Here is a 15,653-nt window from a genome sequence, read left to right on the forward strand (position 1 = left end):
TGCCTGTGTTTCCTTAGGCCCAGCGAAATTCAAGGCGGTCCCTCCCAGTCTTATGCTCTCCGGAGAACCAAAGGCAGGCAGCTGCCGAGGGGACAAGGGAATTTGCTGCCTAAAATGTGTGGCTGTGAGTCCAAGAAAAGGATACGAAACCCTCAGGAAGAAGGTGTGTAATATTTTTGTTGAATCAAATCATGATTTTGTAAGGGGAAAAAAGACACACATAAAAGTCCATTTAGCATTTGGCAATAAGGGGGATAAAAAGAGCTTTCTGTGTTCAGTACAAACTCACTTCAAGGGAGCTGTAGATCAAATTACCAGCCTGTGACATGTGGAGATTGGCTGAGCAGCGGACTAACGGTAACACAAATTCCAATGCTTCTGGACTGTTCCCGCGCCCATAAACTACACAGAAAATGATCCTGTTTGCTGAATTATTTTCAGTCGCAACAGCTGCTATAACAACTCAGGGAATTTTAATATGTGTATACAGGGCTGGTGAGTAACCACTTCAAATAATCTGCAATGGGGTCCCATCTTCCCTTTCAATCCTTTTAACTGGAGGTAATAGAGCTGCCTTGAGGGACCTAGAAGGACGAGGGCACGAGAGCGTATTCAAAGGGCTCACGCAAGAAGTGGAGTTAGAACTGGAATTCCAAGTGGAGGATTCACAAGAGGAAAATAAATGCATCTTTTTACAATAAACATATCCTAACGCATTAGTTTTATGATTCAAAAAGTAGGCGCATTTTATAAAAATCTGCATGAGCTCCATATATCATCATGATGAAGAAACTAAATGAGAAATAAGGTTCTCAAATGAATTTGGAATTTACCAAACAAGTTTGCAATTTATTAGGAGGCGAATATATGAGTGGTATTATAAAGTCTGCAGACAAGACTTGGCTGGCATGTGAGTTTGTGGACCTCTTGCAATAAATCAAGGAAATAGGGGGATGAGGCCCAGGTTGTGCTGGAGCAGGGATTGCAACAGACAGTCCAGGCAAGGACATGTTCGCTTGGGCAGGCACAGGTCTTTAAAGCATTTGAGTCTGCATGCCTTTCAGTGGGAATGCACCCTTCTGTTGTCACAGTAACCACCACACCCCGTTATCTTCCACCAGATTCACACATTGATGGGCCTGGTCCCGGAGACATTTGAGTTTCCAACACCTGCTATTCGACCCTATCCTTTCAGCTTTTGATCAGGAAATCCAATGTTAAAATGATGTCTGTGAGTGAGAATGGAGAAAACACTGATGGAAATAAGTGAAACAAATCAACAGACTAACACAATCAATAAGGAGCATTCCAGTGCTGCAGCAGTTTGTTGGAGCTGTGGTGACAAAGTATCACCGATTGGATGGCTTAAACACAGAAATATAATTTCTCACAATTCCAAGATGAAGGTGTTGGGAGGGTTGGTTTCTCCTGAGGCCCCTCTCCTTGGCTTGCAGATGGCTGTCTTCTCCGCATGTCTTCACATGGTTTTCGCTTATGTGTGCACATCTGTATCCCAATCTCCTCTTCTTATAAGGACATCAGCCATGCTGGATTAGAGGCCACCCATGTGACCTCATTCTAATTACCTTTTTAAAGGCCATATCTCCTAATACGGTCACATTCTGAGGTATTGGGGGTTAGAACTTCAACATATGAATGGAGTGGGGGGGGACGAGGGACACAATTTAATTCATAATGAAGGGTCATTAGGTTACAGTCCAAAGAAGAAAGGGTTGTCTATACTATATATATATATATTTTTTTTTTCAGTATTGTCCCACAAAAACTTTGTCCCATAAAACCTTCTCTAGCCAAACCTACCCACAACAAATTATAATACGGAACTTCAAAAACTCTTCCATTCATATTCCTAGAAGTCTCAGAGGATATCTCAAAACAGCCTTCAATAAGCATAGAATTCCTTTGCAGCCTCCATTTTGCATACTATTCCAAAATATACCCATGTTTATTTTAATATAAAAGTAACTTCTCTCAAATCTTCTCACACCTTAGGAAATTGCACTATATTCTTTGCGTTCCCTTTGATGAACCACATATAGGCCTATGGGCAGGCATTGAGCCTGGTTCCCCTCTGTACAGCAGGGGTGGCAGGAGGGAATCTCCTGATGTCTTCCTGCCTCAGAGCCACACCGTTCCTGGGCAATTAGAAATTCCTCCTGCAGATTTCCTGCCGTTGCACTTTGTATTTCCATTATCATTGTTTCACGAGTATTTCAATGACAAGATGGGGAAGGCAAATAATCTCTCTATTTAGGCCATAAACCTATATGAGGGTTTTTTTTTTTTTTTTTTTTTTTTTTGAGAGCCAAAAGTGAAGGGGTGGGTGATCCGACAAGGAAGCTAGGCAGATGACCAGAGAGAACACATCACCTTCAACCTTGATCTGATTATCTTGGTCAATATATGCATGCTGTTTCTTTCCCCCAACCAACATACAGGACCAAAGTCCTTGCTTGATTTTATTAAAACGTAAATAAATAAATTTTATGAAGCAATAAATAATAAAAACATAAAATGAGATAAGAACTAAATGTGATGTTAAAAAATATAGAAAAACAGATAATAAAAATAATAATGCTCAAGTTATCACCAGAAATTGAAAATAAGACAATAAAGGTAGATTTTTTTGTTGTTATTTGAGTCTGATTTTGCTTGTATTTTCTAACTTTCATCATGAAAATTTTCAAACCTACAGAAAACCTGAATAGTAAAGTCAATGCTTATATATCTTTCATTTAGATTCATTAATTATCAACTCTTTGCCATGTCTACTTTGTCCAGCTCCCTCATGGCACAGCCTAAGGATAAAGATATTCCCCTACATAACCTTCATGCCATCACCACAGCTAAGAAAATGAACAATTATTCTAGTCCATGTTCAAATTTTCACAATTGTCCTAAGAATGTCTTTGCTTACTGTGTTTTAGAACCAACATCCAGTCAAGGTTCAAAAGTCGTTTGTAGTTATTTCTCTTTGGTCTCTTTTAATCTGGGGAAGTCTCACCCTACCTTTTATCCCCTTATAACATTGGCTCTTTCTGGATTTGTCTGAATGTATCTCGGGCTATTGTTTAACTCTTTTTCTGTCCTCTGAATGGAGAGAAGAATTTTAAAAGATGATTAAAAATATATACAAATATTAATCTTAAGGCTATATACGAGGAAATAAGTATTAAATGTAATTAAGCAAGTAAAAAACAAAAATAAGAGAAAAATTTGAAAATATTGGACAATAGAGTTTAACATGGAAAGAATTTTTAGCAATAAAAGTTTCAGAATGATAAATTTAAAGGGAACAGAAGCTTTGGGTTTAAAACTGGGTAAAATCAGAATTAAATTTTAATAAAAAGAAAAGCTTTGAGTACATGTATATTTATAAAAGGGGGATAACAATAGACCAACATGTGTCAATATATGTGAGTGCTTAGAACAGTGCCTGGTACACAGTGACAGTTGTGTAATTATTTCCTATCATTGTCATCATCATCATCACCATCACCACAGTAAATGGATATTGAAAAGTAAAAGTTAAAACAGGAAGCCTAAAGAATTCATGAGAAAAAAAAGAGAAGATAATATTAATATTATAATGGGCAAGAATAAAAATCTCCCTGAGTCAGTAAAACACCTCTACTGAACCCTCACACAGTTCACAACATTGTTACCCAGCAGATGGAAAAGGGACAAGTGCCCTGAAAAAGCCCACCAGGCAGGTGGTAAGAGGTGCGGGTCTGGGAATTTGTACCTGCATAGATACATTACTGTCTATCACAAATGACAGCGACTGTTTTAGAGCATAGGACACATAGCCATGTGAACATGTTGGAAATGACAGAGCCTGGGTCACTCCTGGTGGTCTCCCACACCAGCACAAACTGACCACCCACTCACATTAGTACCATGCCAGGCTCAGGGCGAGTACCAGCCACTGGAAGAGGAGGAAGACATAAACCTGCTCTCCTGCACACCTCTAGGCTGCTCATCATAACCAAGTAAGTATTCTCTTGGGGGAAAAAATAAAATTTGGAGTCTACGGCATTCAACTTTTCGAGGCTTTTCCCAGGAATGTCCATGTATAGCAAAAGAAAATCTCCACATAAAGATTTTGGAATTGCTTCCAAAAACAAAAGTGCAGCAGTTTATTCCCTTCTCTCCTACAACTGTTCATCTCACTCCAAAAACACCCATCAATCCCACCACACATACAAACACACACACGCATATACAGCCCTCCCCACCTCTCTATACCTGCATACGTCTTGCTTCCTAGACTGTGGCCTTTATTTCTCTTCTTCCACATTGCTAACCTGTTGAGAAGGAGCAATCACAGAGCGCAATATTTGGGGACCAATCTGCAAACTTGAAAGGCGGGCCACTTGTTTAAAAACAACAACATTCTTAGAGAAATTTGTCCCAGCCTCAAGTTTCCCCAAATGCTTTTGTTCAGACACGATTGTTGGTTAACTAATCACAAAACTTTCTGGAGGAAGAAAGTGTTCTAGCTGGAATAATAACAGCCACATGGCTGTTGCTGGCAGCAATAGAAATGCACATTGAAAGGAAAGAGGACTGCACAGAAGTTGGGAGAAGCACAGGTCAGCTTTGCCAGTTTGAAGGGCTTTGGTTCTCTGCCTGCCAGAGGGTCTGGTCAGAGTTCTTGAATAGCCTCATCTCTCTTATATCACAACTGCTCTGTCCTGCTTACTTGAGTCTCCATTTTCCTACCTGGGATTGAAGAGCTTGGAGGGTCTTTCCAGCTCTAAAACACTACATTTTAAACAGAATTCAAATCTTGTACTCATTTACTAAACTACACTGGCACAGTTTATTTTACCATCCATGCTAGTTCTCTTGAACTTAACATTTAAGCCATAATGGTAGGAATCCATTGATTAAAAATATTAAACAGAATTCCACGTTGGATAGAGATTTCGTAAAGCACTTCTGTTTAACACAAATAACCTCAGATTTGCACTATTTTACCTTTGCTACCAAATGCTCCTTACCTTAATAATCAATAAATGAACTGATATTCTTCTCACGCAGTTGAAAAATAAGGAACACTTGATATGATGACTAAAATAAATACATTGGATTGTTTGAAAAATTTTCTAAAGGAACAAGGGCATACTCTGTGAGGCAATAATGTAACCAGTTGTACTTAAATTGAGATTTCCATGCAATATAATCCTAACAGCAACATGTACTTGTGGGGAAAAAAATACAGTATTCTTATTTGAAACAAAAACTAATTGCAGCTACATTTTTAGAAAAAATATTTAGCCACATGTTTACTTTTTTTTTGTTATTTGCTTGTGTGTTCAACTTTCCCCCTATATCTCAGATGTTCCTTCTGGGACCATTTCCCTTTTTCCTGAAATACATCCTTTGGGAGTTCCTTCTGTAAGGGACTTTTGATAGTAAAATCTCTCAGCTTTTGTGTGTTTGAAATTGTCTTTATTTTACTTGTATTTGTGTAGATAGTTTCACTGAGTATAGAAATATATGGTTGATGGTTACTTTTGTCCAGTACTTGTCTTCTAATGGAGAGGTATAAATCAGGAATAGGTGTCTTTTTGTTGAGGAAAATACCTTCATAGTTAATACCTTCATAGTTCTTTTTGTTGGGGAAAATACCTTCATTGATGGTCGTTGTAGGACAAGAAGTGGGTGGCGTGCTCCTGGGCTTCTGGTTGTACTAGGGCAAATCTGAGAGACATGGATTGCTCTGCATAGTAAAGTGAGGGAATGCTGCATTTCTAAGAGCAGCCTGAAAAAGACTCAATATGCATCCATGAATGAGGTAAAAGGGGGACATTCAGAAGGTCTAGATAAAGAAAGAACCTCAAAACCATGATGGAAACCAGGGGGTGAGGAAGAGAGCCAGTCAATGAGATTATAAGAATGACCTAGGAGATTTTAGAAAATTCTTGTTAATATAATTATGTAGTGAAGAATTAACTTTATCCAAAGAGAGGTCTGGCGTTTGCCTTTAGCTACTAGGAGGTGATGTCTAGGCCCTGGAGAGTCCTGCCTGAAGGGAGTGTCTTTGTTTGCCTTGGGGCTTTGGACAACCTAGAGTGTAACTAAGATGTGATTTATTATGGAAGCTTTATTATGTCTCAGTTACCACTTGTAGAGGAACTAGAGATGAAGGGTATTAGCCCAAACCTCTGGGAGGGTCTGGAGACTAACAGTCAGCCACACAGGTGGTATGTGATGAAACCCCAATAAAAACTCTGGACTCCAAAGGCTCAGTGAGCTTGCCTGGTCCGCAGTACTCTGCATACCATCACACAGTGTAGTTGAGAGGCAGTAACACCATCTGCCACTCCACAGGGAGCAGATGAGTGGTAGCTCTACATTTGGACCCTCCTGCACTCTGGTCCTAATCTCCTCTTCCTGAGATGATGTTAACCTGTCCCCTGCGCTTGTAATAAACCCTGAGTATAGCTTTCAGTGAGTTCCGTGACTCTTACTAGCAAATTATCAAACTGGAGGGTGGTTTGGGGAACCCCCTGAACTTGCAGTTGATGTCAGAGTGAGGGCAATCTTGTGGGGACTGCTCCCTCTGTGAACTTGCAGTTTGGCAAACTCCACTGTAATTACCCTGCTTTACCCCAAAACCCTCAGAAAAGTCAGCTTCTCACAACAATCTTATACCAGTAGTGCTTTGGGGGAGTAAAAGAACAGAGGGGACATCCGGCACAGGAGAAGACAGTGCCAAAAAGGAAATGCTGCCTCAGGAAGTAGCCACGTGACAGCAGAGACCCAGAGTGCAGCACGCGTCCCCAAGCCTGCATCCCCACAAAATAAACTCCTTGGAAATACTGGGTGAGGCACTGATCTTTTTGCCATGCACAACAGTACAACTTATGCTTTTCTATTGAATTAAAGTAAACACCAATCCCCCAACCTCTCCCTGCTACCCCCATAAGACTGGAGGACTTCACAGAAGGTAGATTATTAGGTTGTAATACAGCTGGGCATAATAAGATATAAAAATCTAAAATCCTTGCTTCTGATGGACCTTAAATTCTTACTTAAAATACACATAAATATTTTTTAAAATATATACAGAGCATGGAGCATAGTAGACATTCAGTGTCTTTGAACAAGGAAAAAGTGAATGAATAAAGAAACATATGAATAAATACAATTCATTCTCAATGGTGCACCTATTCTATTAGGGAGAATGTGAATAACTAAAATAGAACCACAAAAGCCCAACATATATATTTTAATTGATAGCTTCAAAATTCTCCCAGAAGTTCTTACCAGAGAGGCAAACAGACAGTAAAAATAACTAGCTCAGGTTTCATTTCCTCAGCCTGCCTTTGCTTGGTGCATTGGAACTGCCAACTAACAGCAAAATTCCCCCAACGCTGTTTTGAGCAAAAGCAAAAGAGTCTCATGGCCCATAAATAGGATTCTCATGCCCTGTTCTCCTAAACATGTAAGATGGAAAGTCACACAATAAAAGCACCACTGAGGTATTTATTCCACTCTAAGCCATTATTGCCTCGTGTAGCATTTGTGACAACTATATTTGATTCTTGACTAGGGCCACAGGTGGTTGGCCCTCACTAGTATATCAGGAATGTAATCTGAGTTGTCTTTAAACACATTTGAGCAATGAGAGATGATACGAATCATAAGCAACCATGTAATGCCAAGCTGCAAGCTGCGGACATTCTTGGGGTTTATGCTCTTAATTTACTTGCCGCGAATGGGCTTCTTGGACTTCACAGGCCTTTCATTTCCCAAAGGAAGTAAATCTTCCTAGGCTCGAGTTTAATTTGCTGCTACAGCTGATTCCCCCAAGCTGGATGTGGTGCAAATAAAACCGGGTTCACTTTTCTCCACCTCTACAACTCAGTAGAGGTAGATCCAATGGCAGAAAAAGAGAGAGACAATTGCAGTAGTATTTTGAGAAAATGCAGCCAGAGCCAGCACTGAAAAGGAAAGGACTAGTCATTTTGTAGCAGAAGCAGTAAAAATCATGGAGAGAAGGCTAATGCTCTGAAATCGAAAGGGCAGGACAGTCAACAGTAAATGTCCAGAAAGTTCCACAGGGAGAGAAGAAAACCCCTGGAGAGAACCCACAGAAAAGAAACTTTGTCTATGAGAGACTGCTGGATTGGTGTGGAGATTAGCACAGACTTTTTGAAGGGCAATTTCCATAAAATCCTTAAAACTGTGCATATTCTATGATCCAATAATTCCCCTTCTAGGACCTTATTACGACAGATAATCACAGATATGTACAGACATTTACTTGCAGGGTTATTATTTATCACAGAATGGATTAAAGTAGCAAAAAATAGAAATAAACAACCAAAATGTCCAACATTGGGAATTAACTAAACTTTGGACACACAAGGAAAAAATGAGGTAATCATTAAATACGTTGTTATAAAAAGGAAAAGATATTTACAATAGTTTGGTAAAAAAAAAAATGCAAACCAGCAATATATGCTGTGCTCCCATTTTTGTAATTAGAAAGAGAAAGAGCCTTACACAGATACATACCAAAATTTAACAGTGATTATCTGAGTGGGGCTAATTATAGGTATATTTATTATCTGCTTTGTACTTCATTGGGATTTTAATTATTTTTCTATGTATTAATTTTTCAGGAAGAAAAAAAAAGTCCTTTTTTAAAAAGGAAAAAAATAGCCTTCAGAACAAACCAGAAGCATTCGTTAGTTAGACATTTTTGGCTGCAAGGTGCAAAGTTGTCAGGTTCCCTCAAGTGATGATGACATTTATTATGAGAATGTGTTGAGTGATGAGCAAGTTTATACTGAGAAGTCATTGGAAATAAGAACAGGAATGCTGGAGCACCCAGGAAGTTGCACAGCCCAGCCTGGCAAAAGCCAATTGGAAGATCCCACAGTTGATCTAAGGATGGGGTTACCTACCTCTTCCCCTCTGGAGCAGCTAGTCAGTCTACCTTCCCTCTGTGACTTGCATTCCCAGTCTCATGTCCGCAGTTTTTGACACTATGGCAAGGTAGCTGATGCCTTGCCCTCTACTCTGCTTGTCTTTCCTACTTCCTTCTCAAGACTTCTGCCTACACCTGAATGATTTACTCCAGGACCCTCAGGGACCTTCCTACCTCCCAATGTCCTCTTGGTATATCTACCAATTGACTGGTCCCATCCAAGCTTCTCAGTTGTGGCCAGTCCATGGTCTGGCCACACTGGGATCTGGTGCCCACTTCTGCTCCAAACAGCTGTGAAAATAAGAAAAGTCCAATTATGGCTGCCTATTAGCACCAGCTTATTAACTGAGTAGCTTTCTTTGGTAGAAAACTGTGGGTGTTGGCCAGGTGCGGTGGCTCACGCCTGTAATCCCAGCACTCTGGGAGGCAAAGGCAGGAGGATTGCTTGAGGTCAGGAGTTTGAGACCAGGCTGAGTGAGAATGAGACCCTGACTCTACTAAAAACAGAAACAATTAGCCGGGTGTCATGGCACTCGCCTGGAGTCCCAACTCCTTGGGAGGCTGAGGCAAGAGGATCTCTTGAGCCCAGGAGTTTGAGGTTGCCGTGAACGAAGTTGACATCACAGCAATCTAACCCAGGCAACAGAATGAGAGTGTCTTAAAACAAACAAACAAAAAAAAAACATACTGTGGTGTCAAGACATCACAACTGACCTGCCAGTAGGCCAGGGCCAAATTTCAGGCACTGTATGCCTGGAACACTGGTATCCCATTAGATACTAAATTTGTTGGCAAAAAGAAGGTTTCCATTTTCAGATAATCTTAAGAGTTCCTATGAACTCTGTCCTCACTTCAAGATTCATAATGCAATTTAATGTATTAAAAGCTATGAGGGGTTCTACATGGATGAAACCTGCTTGATTTTGTTCAAGGCAAAATTTCACAAAGTTATTTGAGTACAGAATCTTTTCCCTTTTTTCCAAATACCCTATTAACACCAGTTAGCCAGTTTAAGAATTGCTGCTACAAAATAAACTATCATCATAGAAGAAAAGGAAATTAACAATGATATTTGTTTATTTGTTCCATTTTTCTATGCCTATATTCTCAGCATAAGTCTTTCGGTTAATTAAGATCTTCTATTTCATCATAAGGATGAAATTATTCTACCATGAAAATATCTAACTAACCTAAATGCATTCTTACAATAAAAATGAGGAGTTATTAAATATATTAGTAAAATAAAAGTAGCTCTCAATTACTAAGGTCCTCTTGGTGATATAGAACTTCTTAAATAAAGAAATAAATAATCAGACTGAGAAATGGACTTGTAAACATAATGTAGTTCATGAGTTTGTTGGCTTTTCTTCCCCTGTGAATGGTTCATGACATAATTTAAGAGAGGGCAGGTGAGCAGTTGAAGCTTTAAAAAAAAACAAAAAAAGGAGAGACAAAAAACAAGAAAAAGTCCTTTAGGTACAATTCTAAGGTGGTTAGTAGCTGCTTTGTGTTGTGTGTGTGTGTGTGTGTGTGTGTGTGTGTGTGTGTGTGTACATGTGTTTTTCATGCCAGTTCACCATGACTTTGGCATGGACTCTGTGCTGATCCAACTCAAATCCCTCTGACTCAGCCCAGACTGCCAGCTGTGGAATTCCTGGTCATCAGAATCATTGCGGTTAGAACACTTAGGTCTTGCTGAGAAAGGACACAGAAATCTAAGACAAGTAAGATGCTTGCTGCTTGTTTTACTATTTTTGTTTTGGTTTTGCTCTTTATCTCTTTAAGAAAAGGCCTTTCTATCAGTATGTGAAGCTTAAAGATCCTGTTTAGTAATTAAACCAGGTTAAAACTCGCATCACTTTTTATGTGCACGGATTTTAAGGTTAAAGCCTTGTGTAAGGGAGGGGGGAAAGAAGGAAGGAGGATAAAGGAAAGGAAGGAAGAGGGAGGGGGGGAGAAAGAGGGAGAAAGGAAAGGGGAAAAGAAGGGGAAAAAGAGGGAAGGAAAGAAAAGAAATGAAACAGGGGCCAAAATATACATCAATCCAAAAGAATTCTAAATGCTCATAATAACATAATTATAATATCTGATTATCTTTACCTATGAAAGGAAAAACTGGCATGCCTGCTATTAAATATGCCAGCACTATGCACAGTTTATCCATGACACCATTAATTCTTAGTATACCTCTTTGAGATAGATACAGGTATACTATCCTTCATTTGCAGTTCAGAAATCCTAAAGCTCTGAAAACTGAAAGTTTTTCGATAAGTCTAAAGCAAACTCACTGGACAATAAAACCTGACAACCTAACATGAAGCTACTGATGGTCTTTATTTAATCCAGTTCTTGCACACTTCACCATAGAAAAATCAATGTGTTTCATTAGGGGATACTGCCCTCAAACATCTCTTAGGGTTCCATATTGTAAATAACAATAGGCACGTTAGTACCTTTCTAAAGCACTAAAAACTCGGAATTCTGAAACTTATTTGGCTTCAAGAGTTTAGGAGGGATTTCCCCGTTTTACAAATAAGGAAACTCAGGTCTCTTTGTCTTCATTGTTATATTACCCTGCTATTTTAGTTTGTGTCTTTGGGACTTTACTTTTTGGGTGATGGTTTAAAATTTTTTTCTCCGCCTATTTCAGTTCACTTATCCACTAACGAGATTTTAGCAAGTTCTCTTAGGGAAAATTTTAAAAGACATCTTTTCCCCCAAAATGGAAAAAGCTGACATCCTCAGAAATTTTCCTTGAACCCAAGTGAACTGGTTTTTTAATTCTCCTACCCTTCATTTTCAGATTACTCAGTGTCTTTAATGCTACCCTTCCTCCATTCCACCCAGAGCCACATGGCAATATTAAGGGCATTGGTTAAGAACCCAGTGAGCCTGCGTGGGCCTGAGACGTTGCTAAGTGCTTTGATATCTGCGGTGAGAGTGTCTGCGTGAAGATTACCCATGCTGGGCTCCAGCGCCTCAATCACAACCCCAGAATGAGCGCCTGGTCACTCTGTGGTCTAAACTCTGAGAGAGGAAAGCATTCCACACTACGCTACATTTCGTAAACAATGATTTGATACATTGAAGAAACCATAAATATTATTTATCTTACCATAGGCCTCAGAATGTCCAAACGCCACAGCTAATTAGAGTTCAATAATAGATTCAATAAGCTGAAGCCTGTTTTTCTGGTTTATCCTAACAAGTAAAGCAACGGCCATTACTTTGTAATTTGTAAACGTTTTGTCTGATGGCTCTGAGCAGAAAGTACGTAGCCTTGCTAGTCCGATAGGAGGCCTTGCCACCCTCTAAAGTCAGCACTAAACTACATCTGGTGCCAGTTAGGGTACTTTTTTCCATTTGTTTGAGCACATTATTTACTATAACCAAAACATATATTGTAATACAGATGGGACTTTTGCTAAAAGATAGAATGCAAAGCCAATAATTTCTAACCAGCCAAAAGAAAGATTTGGCCAAAGGAAGCTGATGAGAATTTCTTCTTTGATCTGACTTTCACCGAGAGCTGGCTTCTGTGAAGATTATAATTCACATGCTACAGATAAGAGTAAAGTTGATGCTATGAAGCAAAATATCCTAGCACATCTCACCATCTCAGAGTAGCCCAGTTAAAACCTTTTAATCAGGCCAGGCAGAGTGGCTCAGGCCTGTAATCCTAGCACTCTGGGAGGCCGAGGCAGGAGGATAGGATGGCTGGAGGTCAGGAGTTCAAGACCAGCCAGAGCAAGAGTGAGACCCCATCTCTACTAAAAACAGAAAAATTAGCCAGATGTTGCAGTAGAATGTGCCTATAGTCCCAGATACTTTGGAGGCTGAGGCAGAAGGATCACTTGAGCTCAGGAGTTTGAGGTTACTGTGAGCTAGGCTGATGCCACAGCACTCTAGCCCAGGCAACAGAGTGAGACTCTATCTCAAAAAACAAACACACACAAAAAAATCCCTTTTAAGACCCCCTAAATCAAAATTTCTCAACTTCAGCACTATTGACTTTTGGGGTAGATGATTCTTTCTTGTGGGGGCTGTCTTGTGCACTGTCAGATGTTTAGCAGTATTCCCGGCTGCTACCCACTAGATCCCACTGGCAACGTCCTCACCAGTCATAACAACAAAAATTACACCCAGATATTGCCAAAGTCCCCCAGGAAAGAAAAATAATTCTAAATGATGCTCTTCCAGGTGACACACATTAATAGTTTCATGGAGGTGACTTTCTAACATTCATAACTTTGTTCTTAAGCATATAGATATGTGTATTCCCTTATTTTTAGTGAATGGAGCATTTATTTACAACCATATCATGCCAGTGACACTATTCTTGTATGTTTTACTTAATCATATGTCTTAGAGATCATTGAATTCATTTCATAAAGGTTTGCCTTATTATTTGTGATGACTACATGGTATTTCCTTTAATGGATGTGCTATAATTATTTTAAAAGTCCTCTATCAAAGAATATTTATTTTGCTTCTGATCTTCTGCCACTAAAAGAGTGTTTCATGCGTAACCTTGTACATAAATCTCTGGAGCATCCAGGACACACACTTGTCTTAGAGCCTTAGCCCTGGCTGTTTCCTCTACCTCAGATACTCTTCCCCAGATGCCCACATGCCTAACTCTCTCACTTCCTGAATTCACAAGGCTTGGCTAGGCTAAAGTTAAAAACCTCAAAATCTCAATGATTTAAAACATAAAAGTCCTATGCAGGTGGTTCAGAAGGATAGCTTCCTTTCAAGTGATGGCCAAAGAGTTGAGGCTGATTGCATCTTCTGACTCCACCATCATCACATGAGGCCTCCACCATTGCCATGGCAGGGAAGACAGAGCCGGGGTCATGTACCAACTCTCAAGAATTTCAGCCCAAGTCATTTCTACCCATGGGCTATTGATCAAAAGGAGTCACAACCCACACCTTTCACCTCTCACAAAAATCAACTCACGCTGGATAACAGACTTAAATCTAAGGTATGAAACTATTAGAATTCTAGAGGAAAATGTTGGAACCACTCTCCTAGATATCGGCCTAGGCAAAGAGTTTATGAAGAAGTCCCCAAAGGCAATCAAAGCAGCAACAAAAATAAATAAATGGGACATGATCAAACTACAAAGCTTCTGCACAGCCAAAGAAATAGTCATGAAAGTAAACAGACAACCTACAGAATGGGAGAAAATTTTTGCATCCTACGTATCCAATAAAGGGCTGATAACTAGAATATACTTAGAACTCACGAAAATCAGCAAGAAAAAATCAAATAACCCTATTAAAAAGTGGGCAAAGGACTTGAACAGAAACTTTTCTAAAGAAGACAGAAGAATGGCCAACAAACATATGAAAAAATGCTCATCATCTCTAATCATCAGGGAAATGCAAATCAAAACTACAATGAGATATCACTTAACTCCAGTGAGAATGGCCTTTGTCAAAAAGTCTCCGAACAATAAATGCTGGCGTGGATGCGGAGAGAGAGGAACACTCCTACACTGCTGGTGGGACTGCAAACTAGTTCAACCTCTGTGGAAAGCAATATGGAGATACCTTAAAGCGATACAAGTGAATCTACCATTGGATCCAGCAATCCCATTGCTGGGCATCTATCCAAAAGATCCAATGACACTCTACAAAAAAGACACCTGCACTCGAATGTTTATAGCAGCACAATTCATAATTGCAAGGCTGTGGAAACAGCCCAAGTGCCCATCAATCCAAGAATGGATTAATAAAATGTGGTATATGTATACCATAGAGTACTATTCAGCTCTAAGAAACAACGGTGATATAGCACATCTTATATTTTCCTGGTTAGAGCTCGAACCCATACTACTAAGTGAAGTATCCCAAGAATGGAAAAACAAGCACCAGATATATTCTCCAGCAAACTGGTATTAACTGAGTAGCACCTACGTGGACACATAGGTACTACAGTAATAGGGTATTGGGCAGGTGGGAGGGGGGAGGGGGCGGGTATATACATACATAATGAGTGAGATGTGCACCATGTGGGGGATGGTCATGCTGGAAACTCAGACTTGTGGGGGGGGGCATTTATTGAAACCTTAAAATCTGTTCCCCCATAATATGCCGAAATAAAAGAAAGAAAGAAAGAAAGAAAGAAAGAAAGAAAGAAAGAAAGAAAGAAAGAAAGAAAGAAAGAAAGAAAGAAAGAAAGAAAGAAAGAAAGAAAGAAAGAAAGAAAGAAAGGAGTCACAGGGTTCTGCCTAATAACAAGTGATCTAGAAAATATACATAAGCATGATATAGTCATGGCTTCCCTAACAAAGGCAATACATTCCAAGTATTGTGCAAACATCGTAGAGTGTACTTACACAAACTTAGATGGGATATATTTTATTTATACATATTTTACATAGAAAGCCAAACATCCCATTACTAAATATCAGTCATTTCCCCATTTGATCTGCAATGTCCATATCAAGTGGCATATATCAAGTTTCTATGTCTATTCTATTATAATCTTGCAGGACCACTGTTGTACATGTGATCCATCATTGACCAAAATGTTATGTGGCTCATGCCTGTATTTGGTAAGCACCAAGTATCCTTGCAGGATCTCCTTCAAGTTTCTGTTCAAATGTCATCTCAACGACACCAACTCCAACCATCCTTTTAAAATTTCAACCCACACTCACTCCCCAACATATCCA

General features: G+C 39.5%; 1 long non-coding RNA gene across 1 annotated transcript in view; it reads right to left on the reverse strand.

The window, feature by feature from the left end:
- LOC105881130 (uncharacterized) overlaps positions 1-15,653 on the reverse strand; it is a 179,388-nt gene that overhangs the window by 107,245 nt on the left and 56,490 nt on the right. The gene's annotated exons all lie outside the window — the stretch shown is intronic.

Source organism: Microcebus murinus, chromosome 13, assembly GCF_040939455.1.
Source record: "Microcebus murinus isolate Inina chromosome 13, M.murinus_Inina_mat1.0, whole genome shotgun sequence".
In the NCBI taxonomy this organism is placed as follows: domain Eukaryota; kingdom Metazoa; phylum Chordata; class Mammalia; order Primates; family Cheirogaleidae; genus Microcebus; species Microcebus murinus.